This window comes from Pseudophryne corroboree, chromosome 8, assembly GCF_028390025.1.
Source record: "Pseudophryne corroboree isolate aPseCor3 chromosome 8, aPseCor3.hap2, whole genome shotgun sequence".
NCBI lineage: Eukaryota > Metazoa > Chordata > Amphibia > Anura > Myobatrachidae > Pseudophryne > Pseudophryne corroboree.
In genome coordinates this window covers 124095912-124106737 of record NC_086451.1, presented here as the reverse complement: position 1 = coordinate 124106737, position 10826 = coordinate 124095912, and the positions used below count along the sequence as shown (strand labels likewise).

General features: G+C 41.6%; 1 pseudogene; it reads left to right on the top strand.

Moving 5' to 3' along the window:
- Positions 1-10431: 10431 nt before the first annotated feature.
- On the top strand, positions 10432-10551 carry LOC134949987 (5S ribosomal RNA; annotated as a pseudogene).
- The last annotated feature ends 275 nt before the right edge of the window (positions 10552-10826 follow it).

Sequence of the window (10826 nt, the reverse complement as noted above, 5' to 3'; positions counted from 1 at the left end):
TGACACTATGACGACGGTATAAAGAATGAAAAAAAAACCACGGTTAGGTGGTATATATTATAATAATAATACAATTATGGATGGACGGACTGCCTGCCGACTGCCGACACAGAGGTAGCCACAGCCGTGAACTACCGCACTGTACACTGGTTGATAAAGAGATAGTAGTATACTCGTAACAACTAGTATGACACTATGACGACGGTATAAAGAATGCAAAAAAAACCACAGTTAGGTGGTATATATTATAATAATAATACAATTATGGATGGACGGACTGCCTGCCGACTGCCGACACAGAGGTAGCCACAGCCGTGAACTACCGCACTGTACACTGGTTGATAAAGAGATAGTAGTATACTCGTAACAACTAGTATGACACTATGACGGTATAAAGAATGAAAAAAAAACCACGGTTAGGTGGTATATATTATAATAATAATACAATTATGGATGGACGGACTGCCTGCCGACTGCCGACACAGAGGTAGCCACAGCCGTGAACTACCGCACTGTACACTGGTTGATAAAGAGATAGTAGTATACTCGTAACAATTAGGATGACACTATGACGGTATAAAGAATGAAAAAAAAACCACGGTTAGGTGGTAGGTATATAATAATAAATAATACAATTCTGGTCGGACGGACTGCCTGCCGTGTGCCGACACAGAGGTAGCCACAGCCGTGAACTACCGCACTGTACACTGGTTGATAAAGAGATAGTAGTATACTCGTAACAATTAGGATGACACTATGACGGTATAAAGAATGAAAAAAAAACCACGGTTAGGTGGTAGGTATATAATAATAAATAATACAATTCTGGTCGGACGGACTGCCTGCCGTGTGCCGACACAGAGGTAGCCACAGCCGTGAACTACCGCACTGTACACTGGTTGATAAAGAGATAGTAGTATACTCGTAACAATTAGGATGACACTATGACGGTATAAAGAATGAAAAAAAAACCACGGTTAGGTGGTAGGTATATAATAATAAATAATACAATTCTGGTCGGACGGACTGCCTGCCGTGTGCCGACACAGAGGTAGCCACAGCCGTGAACTACCGCACTGTACTGTGTCTGCTGCTAATATAGACTGGTTGATATTTAAAGAGATATTAGTAGTATACAACAATACTATACTGGTGGTCAGGCACTGGTCACCACTCCTGCAGCAAAAGTGTGCACTGTTAATTAATATAATTGTACTCCTGGCTCCTGCTAACAACCTGCAGTGCTCCCCAGTCTCCCCCACAATTAATTATAAGCTTTTAATTTATACATTGATGACTGTGCAGCACACTGGGCTGAGCTGAGTGCACACAGACTGAGTCACACTGTGTGACTGACTGTGCTGTGTATCGTTTTTTTTTTCAGGCAGAGAACGGATATAGCAGAGAGAAGTGAACGGATATATTATATTAAATAAAAGTTAACTAGCAACTGCACTGGTCACTGACTGTGGTAAACTAACTCTGTCTGCGACTCTGCACAATCTCTCTCTATCTAATCTATCTATCTCTATTCTAATGGAGAGGACGCCAGACACGTCCTCTCCCTATCAATCTCAATGCACGAGTGAAAATGGCGGCGACGCGCGGCTCCTTATATAGAATCCGAGTCTCGCGATAGAATCCGAGCCTCGCGAGAATCCGACAGCGTCATGATGACGTTCGGGCGCGCTCGGGTTAACCGAGCAAGGCGGGAAGATCCGAGTCGCTCGGACCCGTGGAAAAAAAAGTGAAGTTCGTGCGGGTTCGGATTCAAAGAAACCGAACCCGCTCATCTCTAATATCTATTCGGGTGTGGTATGTTAGGTAGATAAGACCTAGGTCGACAGTGTCTAGTTTGACCACTATTGGTCGACAGTAAGTAAGTTGACATAGTTTCTAGGTCGACAGGGACTCTATGTCGACATGTACTAGGTTGACATGAGAAAATGTCAACATGAGGTGTTTTTTTTACTTCTTTTGGTGTTGTATTCTCCGTACAGGGACAGGGAACCCCAATTAGTGCACCGTGTCCCCTCGCATGGCTCGCTTCACTCACCATGCTTCTGGCAAGGTGCCTCGCTCCATTACCGCTGCTCTCGGCACAGGTTACCGTTCCCAATTGTAGTCCACGTGGATCGTAAAGTATGAAAAAGTTCTAAAAATGAAAAAAGATGTGAAAAACTCATGTCGACTTTATGTCATGTCGACCTACATGTCGACCTACAGTCCCTGTTGACCTAGAAACCATTTCGACCTACTTACTGTCAACCAATAGTGGTCGACCTAGAGTGTCGACTTACTTAATGTCGACCTAAAGACCAGATCCCATCTATTCAAATCAACAAAGAGGTTGAAAACTTCTGGTGGTTTTGCTGGAGTGAATTTTAATCCCTTACTCAGTAATTTAATATCATTTTCCTATAGTGGAATTGAGGAAAGGTTGTGTATATTGATATTACTTAATTTCTCAGATCTCTTTTTTCCCCCTGTATTCTATCTCCCCCTCAGTTGCCTCAATGCTGGGGTCTCTTCTACTTTATGGAGTACAGTATCTGTGTGGAGTGATTCAAACCTGTTCTGATGGTAATATGGGGAGAATGCTCTGTGTCCCTGTGAATTTTTCTTTAAAAAAGTAAAGGTATATTTTGTAGTTTTGTTAACATTAGTGTTCTGATTGAATTTAGGTCTCACTACTAAATCATCTCTTTGGTCCCTATTGAATTTGTCAGAATGATTTTGATGGATAAGATGCTCTATGCAATGATGACTGAAATTGTGGAGACACAGATTTCCTGTTCGTCTCAAACCCTTTCTCTTTGGTAGAACTGTACTTATTGTCTCTAGATTAAAATTGATTGGATTATTTATATCTTCAATTAGATCTACTCCGTGTTATACCTCTTTGTAGCTGTTTTTTTTATTAAAGATAAGCGATCTATTACTATTATAGTCGTGTACATCATTGCAATATTTGGCTACTATTAGACACAGGGACTAATTCTGGTGTGCCTTAATTGATAAATGAGACTGCATATTTGCTACTTAACGAATACAATATACACTATCTTAATAATAACATTGGTTTTATCTGCAACTATGCTTCTCTAAACACATCATTGCAGTTTGAAGCCATGAACACCTTATGTAAGGATATCTGCTAATTCCTGGCCTGCTATTAACCTCTTCCACACTTGTTATATGTACTGTTGCTAAGATTAGCTTTATTAGTCTAATTTCAGAGGTGGACATTTATCTGGTTTTATATACAGATTTAATTCTACCATTTCTGTATAAATTGCGTGTTTATATCAGCAAACGAGGGACCATTGCCACATTTAAATTTCATTTAAATTACGACTACTATAATAGACGCTGGCACTTCATTTTTACTTGTTAATATTGTTGGGAAATAATGAGTGCATGGATTAGAGTTTTTCTGTGTCTTGTGTAAGATATGGTTGTATTTTGGATATTTTTTTTAGATGTACTATATGTAACATGATTTTGAGACAGATTGAATGTGGGGAACAAAGGACAGTTAAGAGTTGAGGATGACACCTAGGCAGCGAGCTTGTGGGGTAGGGTTGATTGATAAGTTATCAACAGTGATGGAGATATCAGGTGGGTAACTACTATTGGCCGGTGGAAATATAATTAACTCTGTTTTGGAAATATTACATTTGAGGTGGCAAGATGACACACAAGATGAAATGGCAGAAAGGCATTCAGTGACATGGCCCAATATAGATAGTAAAAAATCTGGGGAGAGTAGGTACAGATGTGTCCTCACACATCTTGCCTCAATATGCCATGTGGTGGGAGATGCCTGGTGTGAGTGAGCTGACAGGTCCTGTGCAAATCCATTATCGTGGGGTGTCTTTTTTTTACTGAAAATACATCTTTTTGCATCACTATGTAAATAGGACATGCAATCAGCGGCTATATCTGCATACAAAATGGTACATTACAGTGTTTTCTAGAAACTCACTCTAACGTAGCTTTTCATATGTTGATACAGCCACAGCCACACACAGAATATATAAATTTTAATCAGCATAAGCTGCTTGTGCATACTATTTACATTGTTATGCAAATAAGATGCATTTTAATAGCAAAAGTGGCACGTAAAGACTCTTGGCACTACACACTAGGAGGGCTGTTTAATGTGCAGAGAGGGTAAATGTGAGTGACCACATCTGTAGATTTCAGTATCACATACGTACAGATGATGCTGAAATCTGAAAGAGCTGAGATGTGGTATACTGGATATTGAGAAAACCAGAGGACCTAAAACTGAGCCTTGTGGTAGTCTAAGTGATAGAGATGGCAGAGAAATGAACACTGAAAGAGCTATTAGATACAGTAGGTAAAATGAGAATCAAGAAAGGGTTGTGTCCTGAAGACCTAGGGACTGTAGTGCTTGTATTAGAAGAGAGTAGGCAATAGTGTCAAAAGCAGCAGAGAGATGTAGAAAAATAAGTGGTGAGTAATGGCCTTTAGACTTAGCAATGACCAGATCACTCACTACCTCACTACCTTAGTCAGAGCTGTATCTATGGAGTGTTGGGAATGAAAGCCTGATTGAAGTGGGTCCAATAAACTGTGTGAGTTAAGAAAGTGTGTGAGGAGAGTGTAGGTAAGTCTATCAAGTAGCTTGGAGGCGCATGGGAGCTGAGAAATTGGACTGTAGTTTGAGAGAGTTAAAGTCAGAATTTTGAAATATCAGCTCAGAAAAAAAATTAACTATACAGTATGACATACAGTATTATTTCTAGACACCTAATTTTTTGTGGAGGAGAATGAGAAACATTTAGAGAATTCTTGTAACTTTTATATTCTCTTGAACTGTCTATATTGTACATTATAACTATTTTTCTTATGAAAGGCCCTACATTTACTGTACCTGCTTCATAAGCAGTCTTTGCAAATAAGTTTTTGCAAATTCTCTCATAGAATGAACTTGAATCACCTTTAAAAGTTACATTTTTGAATATTTTAAATTTGTTCTTTAGTTATTGCCATCTTTAAATATCTGCTTTTGACAGTTATTTGCATGTATTTATTACAATTTCATAGTTTCTCTATTCAAGTTTTGAATCTTCTGAGAATTGCAAAGCCCTAAAGAAGAATTTGGGGTCTATGTAACAAGTCTTGCAGAGAGATAGAGTAGACAGAGTTAAAGTACAGCTAATCAGATCCTTAGTGCATGTTACAATCTATGTTTGAAAAATAATAGGAGGTTGTTGGCAGGCACTTTATCTCCATCCACTTTTTCTTTCTCCAAGGTTTAGTACATAGGGGGTCTATTTACTAAGCCTTGAATGGAGATAACGTGGGCGGAGAAAAAAGTACCAGCCAATGAGCTCCTAACTGCCATGTCACAGGCAGAGTTTGAAAAATGACATTTAGGAGCTGATTGGCTGGTACTTTAATTCCGTCCACTTTACCTCCATCCAAGGCTTAGTAAATATACCCGACTGTCCCTAATTTTGATATGGCCACAGACTACGAATGATAAGACATTGACCATATCCCATAAGGGGCATTTTCTGATCTAGAAATCCTTTAAACTATTCTTTATCCCAATAGTCTTTGATATAGCTTCTTCTAAAACAATTAGTCCTAATATGCTGTATTCCCCATACAACATACAGTTGAAATGCAGTAGTAAGTTGCACTCCTTTTCTAGCCAGTAGGATGTGTAGGGGTTCTTTTTGTTGTGACAGGAAGTTTTTGGGCTTTCTTGGTCCCAAAGAAACTTGTGTACCAGAAATGTAAAGAAACTAGGGTGCATAACGAACCTGTCATACAGCCGCCGAGGCCCCCGTACTTGCCTCTCCGGGGGTGCTGGATCTCCGGGCGGCTGTCTTCGCTGGCGGTCTCCGTCTCCCGGCGCTTTGTCCAGCGCTCATAGTGTGGACGTCGCGGGTGCGGGTGATGTCATCAAGTGCTCCCCAATCAGACGCTGGCGGGAAGTTCAAATTCAGACGCCGGGCAGAGCTCCGGTGCCTGAGTATCATCTATTCTGCCTACAGAAGTTGTGATCTACAGAGCTCCCACATTCCTGTGGTTTCCAGCCCTCCCAGACTGACTCCAAGCACCTTAGTGTCTCCAAGCGCCTCAGCGCCTCCAAGCACCTCAGTGTCTGCAAGCGCCTCCGCACCTCCAAGCACCTCAGTGCCTCCAAGCGCCTCAGTGTCTCCAAGCACCTCAGTGCCTCCAAGAGCCTCCGAGCACCTCAGTGCCTCCAAGCGCCTCAGCGCCTCCAAGCGCCTCAGTGCCTCCAGTGCCTCCAAGTGCCTCCAAGCACCTCAGTGCCTCCAAGCGCCTTAGCGCCTCCAAGCGCCTCAGCACCTTCAAGCACCTCGGTGCCTCCAAGCGCCTCAGTGCCTCCCCGCACCTCAGTGTCTCCAAGCACCCAGTGCACTTTAGTGCAGTTTGTGCCTCCAGCACCTGGTATTCTTCACTGATTCATCAGTGCCTTTCAAGTTCTGTCTTTCAGGAGACCTTGAGCGTCCACACATGCCTCCTGTCTGCCGACCTAATCCTGCATGAGGAAAACTTACATTCGGCCATCTCTGCTGCGGCCCAGTTGCAGTTCCTCTTCCCGTTCACCGGAAGAAACCCCGAGTCCACAACACTCCCAAACCAGGTCAGTGATAGAACCTTTTTTTTCCTTCATAAAATAGTGGTTATTGCATATGATTATAAAGAGTGGTTTATTACTAATAATGTGGTGAAAAAAAACAGGTTTATGCTGTGTCGAAGTCAAATTACATATTTTCGATATTTGGGGTGCGCTATGGCATTTATTAATGGATGCATCTATGATGCATGCGTCAAATCCGCATGCTATCAGAGGATGCATTTGTTAATAAATATCATACTGTACTCAAAATAGCAAATATTTCTTACAGACACTCAAATGTGGGACATTCAGGAATACAAATCAAACAGTGTCTTAAACATATCAGATTGTCTTGTTCAAGCAGGCATTGTGTCCATGGAAGATGGAACTTTGACTGATTGAATGTATAAATACCATTGTTTACCTCAATTGTTGTCATTGTCTGTAACAAACAAGAAACCAGATACGATACAATAGCATAAGGACATGCAGATTCCAGGTGACCATGAAGTTATAGTAATAGTGATATGTCTTATGTATTATGTATTCTTGCTTTATTGTTTACACACCACTAACCTGTCCCCTATACAATGAGTTATACATAACCTTTACACAACTGGTTAACTGTATATATTTATATATACATATATATATATATATATATATATATATATATATGTATATATATATATATATATATATATATATATATATATATATATATATATATATAAAGGTATTGTCCCATTAAATATCAAGGACACTGTGTAAGGACACCATGTGTGGGATCAAATTGTTCAGGGTCACATAAGTAATAATTTGGTGGTTGCAAGGATATTGTCACATATTGCGGCAACAAGTTATTAGTGATACCGGATTCATGTATATTCCTGTATGATACTGTGGTCAGTTTGAACTGGTCTTTAGGTGGGACCCCAGAAGGTAAACAACTGTAATCACATCACAAGATTAGGTATCTCCCAGTGTTCGAACTGACCAATAACACACAATGAATGAGAAACCTCCCTTTCCTGGACCAATAGCAGAAGACCCAGCCCCAGATGTGTACCTTCTCCAATACACAATATATAAGTATTTTCCCTACCCAGGAAGCAGTGGCGGAACTAGCGAGCGGTGGGCCCAGGTGCGGCAAAATGCTTTGCCCCCCCCCCATCCCATCCAAGTCCACCCCCTCACCCCTGGAGAGGATCTGGTGAGGGGGACCTGCTCAGGGCCAGAGAAATGGATACCTAGCAACAGTGCCATAACTAGACATTTTAGCACTGTGTGCAAGAAACGGCATCGGAGCCCCACCCCTGCATGCAAAACAGGGGCAGTGCACGCCGTAGGCGCGCACAACAATACATAGTGGCATGGCTTCGTGGGGAAGGGGTGTGGCCACAAAATAATACCAATTCATAAAACGGTGCACAGTAGTCTCCATTATTCAAATTACGCCGCACAGTAGCAGCACTACACCAGGTAGAGACCCTTTTACACATTACGGCAGACAGCGTCACCTTTTTACACATTACGGCAGACAGCGTCCCCCTTTTTACACATTATGGCAGACAGCGTGCACTTTTTACACATAACGGCAGACAGCGTCCCCTTTTTACACATAACGGCAGACAGCGTGCCCTTGTTACACATAGCGGCAGACAGCGTATACTTTTTACACATAACGGCAGACAGCGTGCCCTTGTTAAACATAGCGGCAGACAGCGTACACTTTTTACACATAACGGCAGACAGCGTCCCCCTTTTTATACATTACGGCAGACAGCGTGCCCTTGTTACACATTACGGCAGACAGCGTCCACCTTTTTACACATTACGGCAGGCAGATTCCCCCTTTTTACACATTGCGGCAGGCAGTCCCGAGAAAGAAAGAAAGAAAGAAAGAAAGAAAGAAAGAAAGAAAGAAAGAAAGAAAGAAAGAAGAATTATACTTACCCTCTCCGCTGGCTCAGGCTCCTCGGTGCAGCTTGACGATTCCCGGGCAGGAGAGAAGGAGGAGGAGGGAGGTGGAGGAGGGAGCCGCAGCAGCGCTGTGTTATTGGTGGAGGCGCTGCTGCTGCTGCCCCTCTGCTTCACTATAGGCTGTTCTCGGAAGACAGCCTATAGTGAAGCAGAGGGGCAGCAGCAGCAGCGCCTCCACCAGTAACAAAGCGCTGCTGCGGCTCCCTCCTCCACCTCCCTCCTCTTCCTTCCCCCGTACCGCTGCTCCTCTCCGGCGGCTGTGCGCTGCGGGCAGCGGTTGCCCGCAGCACGCAGCGGCCCGTAATGAGTCAGTTTGACTCATTACATGCTTTGGGCCCCTGGACAGAGGCGGGCCCAAGTGCAACGCACTGGTTGCACTGGCGGTAGTTCCGCCTCTGCCAGGAAGCTCAGTGTTGCTGATTCTAAATGTTGATGACTGTCCTCTGAGCTAAGGGTGATGTATTCTGGCTGTAACTATTTTCTTATGTGGCTGTAACTATTTTCTTATGTAACTGTAACTCTGTACCACTTACTTAGGCTTATTTTTGTTATACTGAATGATATGCTGTACATATGTTATTTTGTATGCATACCTTTTAATATCAAATATATATATATATATATATATATATATATATATATATATATATTTATTTTTTTTAACCGGAGAGGAAGAGATAGTGTCTACGAAAAACTTTATAAAAGATGTTGATAAGAACAGCTACCTTCACTATAAGAGTAATCACTCTAAAAAATGGAAGAACAACATTCCATACTCACAATTCCACAGAATAAAGAGGAACTGCCACAAAACTGAAGACTGTAAGGAACAACTTGGAACATATAGAAAAAGATTTGAGGAAAAACTCTATCCGAAAGCTATACTAGATGAAGCAGTTACCAAGACACGAAATTTGGAGAGAGAGAACCTGTTGACATATAAGGACAATACAGCAAAGAAGGAGTCGTTATCCTTCGTAACTACCTACAGTTATCACGAGCAGGCCATCAGGACTTCATTAAGAACCCACTGGGACATACTCTTGATGGACCCCATCTTAAAAAAAGATCCTTCCACCCCAACCAGAACTTGTTTTCCGGAAGTCACGGAATTTGAAAGACATTCTTGCACCTAGCATGTTACGAGAAATCTCACCAGAGGGAAACCCCAACTCTCTCCCTAAATGCATTGGATCTTACAAGTGTGGACACTGTAATATCTGTAAGTTCCTCAATCCTAATAGGAAAATCTTCAGCAATACGGACGGCACTCAAGAATTTAAAATCAAAGAATTCATGAACTGTAATATCACATCAGTGATCTACTTGCTAGAATGTACATGCCACAAGAAATATGTGGGTAAAACAAAAAGAACTTTGAAAATCAGAATACAAAAACATGTACGGAGTATCAAAAATAAAACAGAGACCCATCTGCTGTACAGACACTTTAAACTGAAACACAAATCCAATCCAGAAGAGATGACCTTCAAAGCCATCGAATACGTGACCAGTGGCGAAAGGGGTGGAGACCTGGCTAAGAAGCTCTCCCAAAGAGAGATGTTTTGGATATTCCAACTGAAAACTACACACCCCATGGGCTTCAACGAGGGATACGAGATTGCCCCATTTTTATGAGAGAAGTACCCTCTTCAAAACTCCTCCGGTTGCAGACAAGCTACTTCTTCCTTTTCCCAAGCACAATTCACCTCATTGGAATTATTCTATTTAACTATCACTGTCTGTAAAACACTGTATATAGTTTGTTAATGATCCTAATAAAAACCTTTAGTAGTATGTGCCTGACTAATTTCACCACAAGGTACAGTCATACCGCACTGGTCTTACGCCCAATCCCGCCCGATCTTGGAAGCTAAGCAGTGTTGGGCCCAACCAGTACCAAGTGGGTAACCACTTGCGAAGATTGGGTACTGTATAAGAGTGGGCCTTGTTGGGCTCCTAGTAGTAATAATATTTGTAACATGGATACTGGTATATTTCATCACCGCACAGAGTACTATCACTATTTAACTGATTATACATAATTCAGTATGAATAAATCACTATCATCAGTCATACACAGATGCACTTTCTTTATATATGTCACCAAAATTTAGTATATGACTGATTATTCCCACTGTAATTTCACTTATTATATCCTCCAGATATTATATGTATATGATCCTTTATTATTTAGCACATATGCAGATAATTA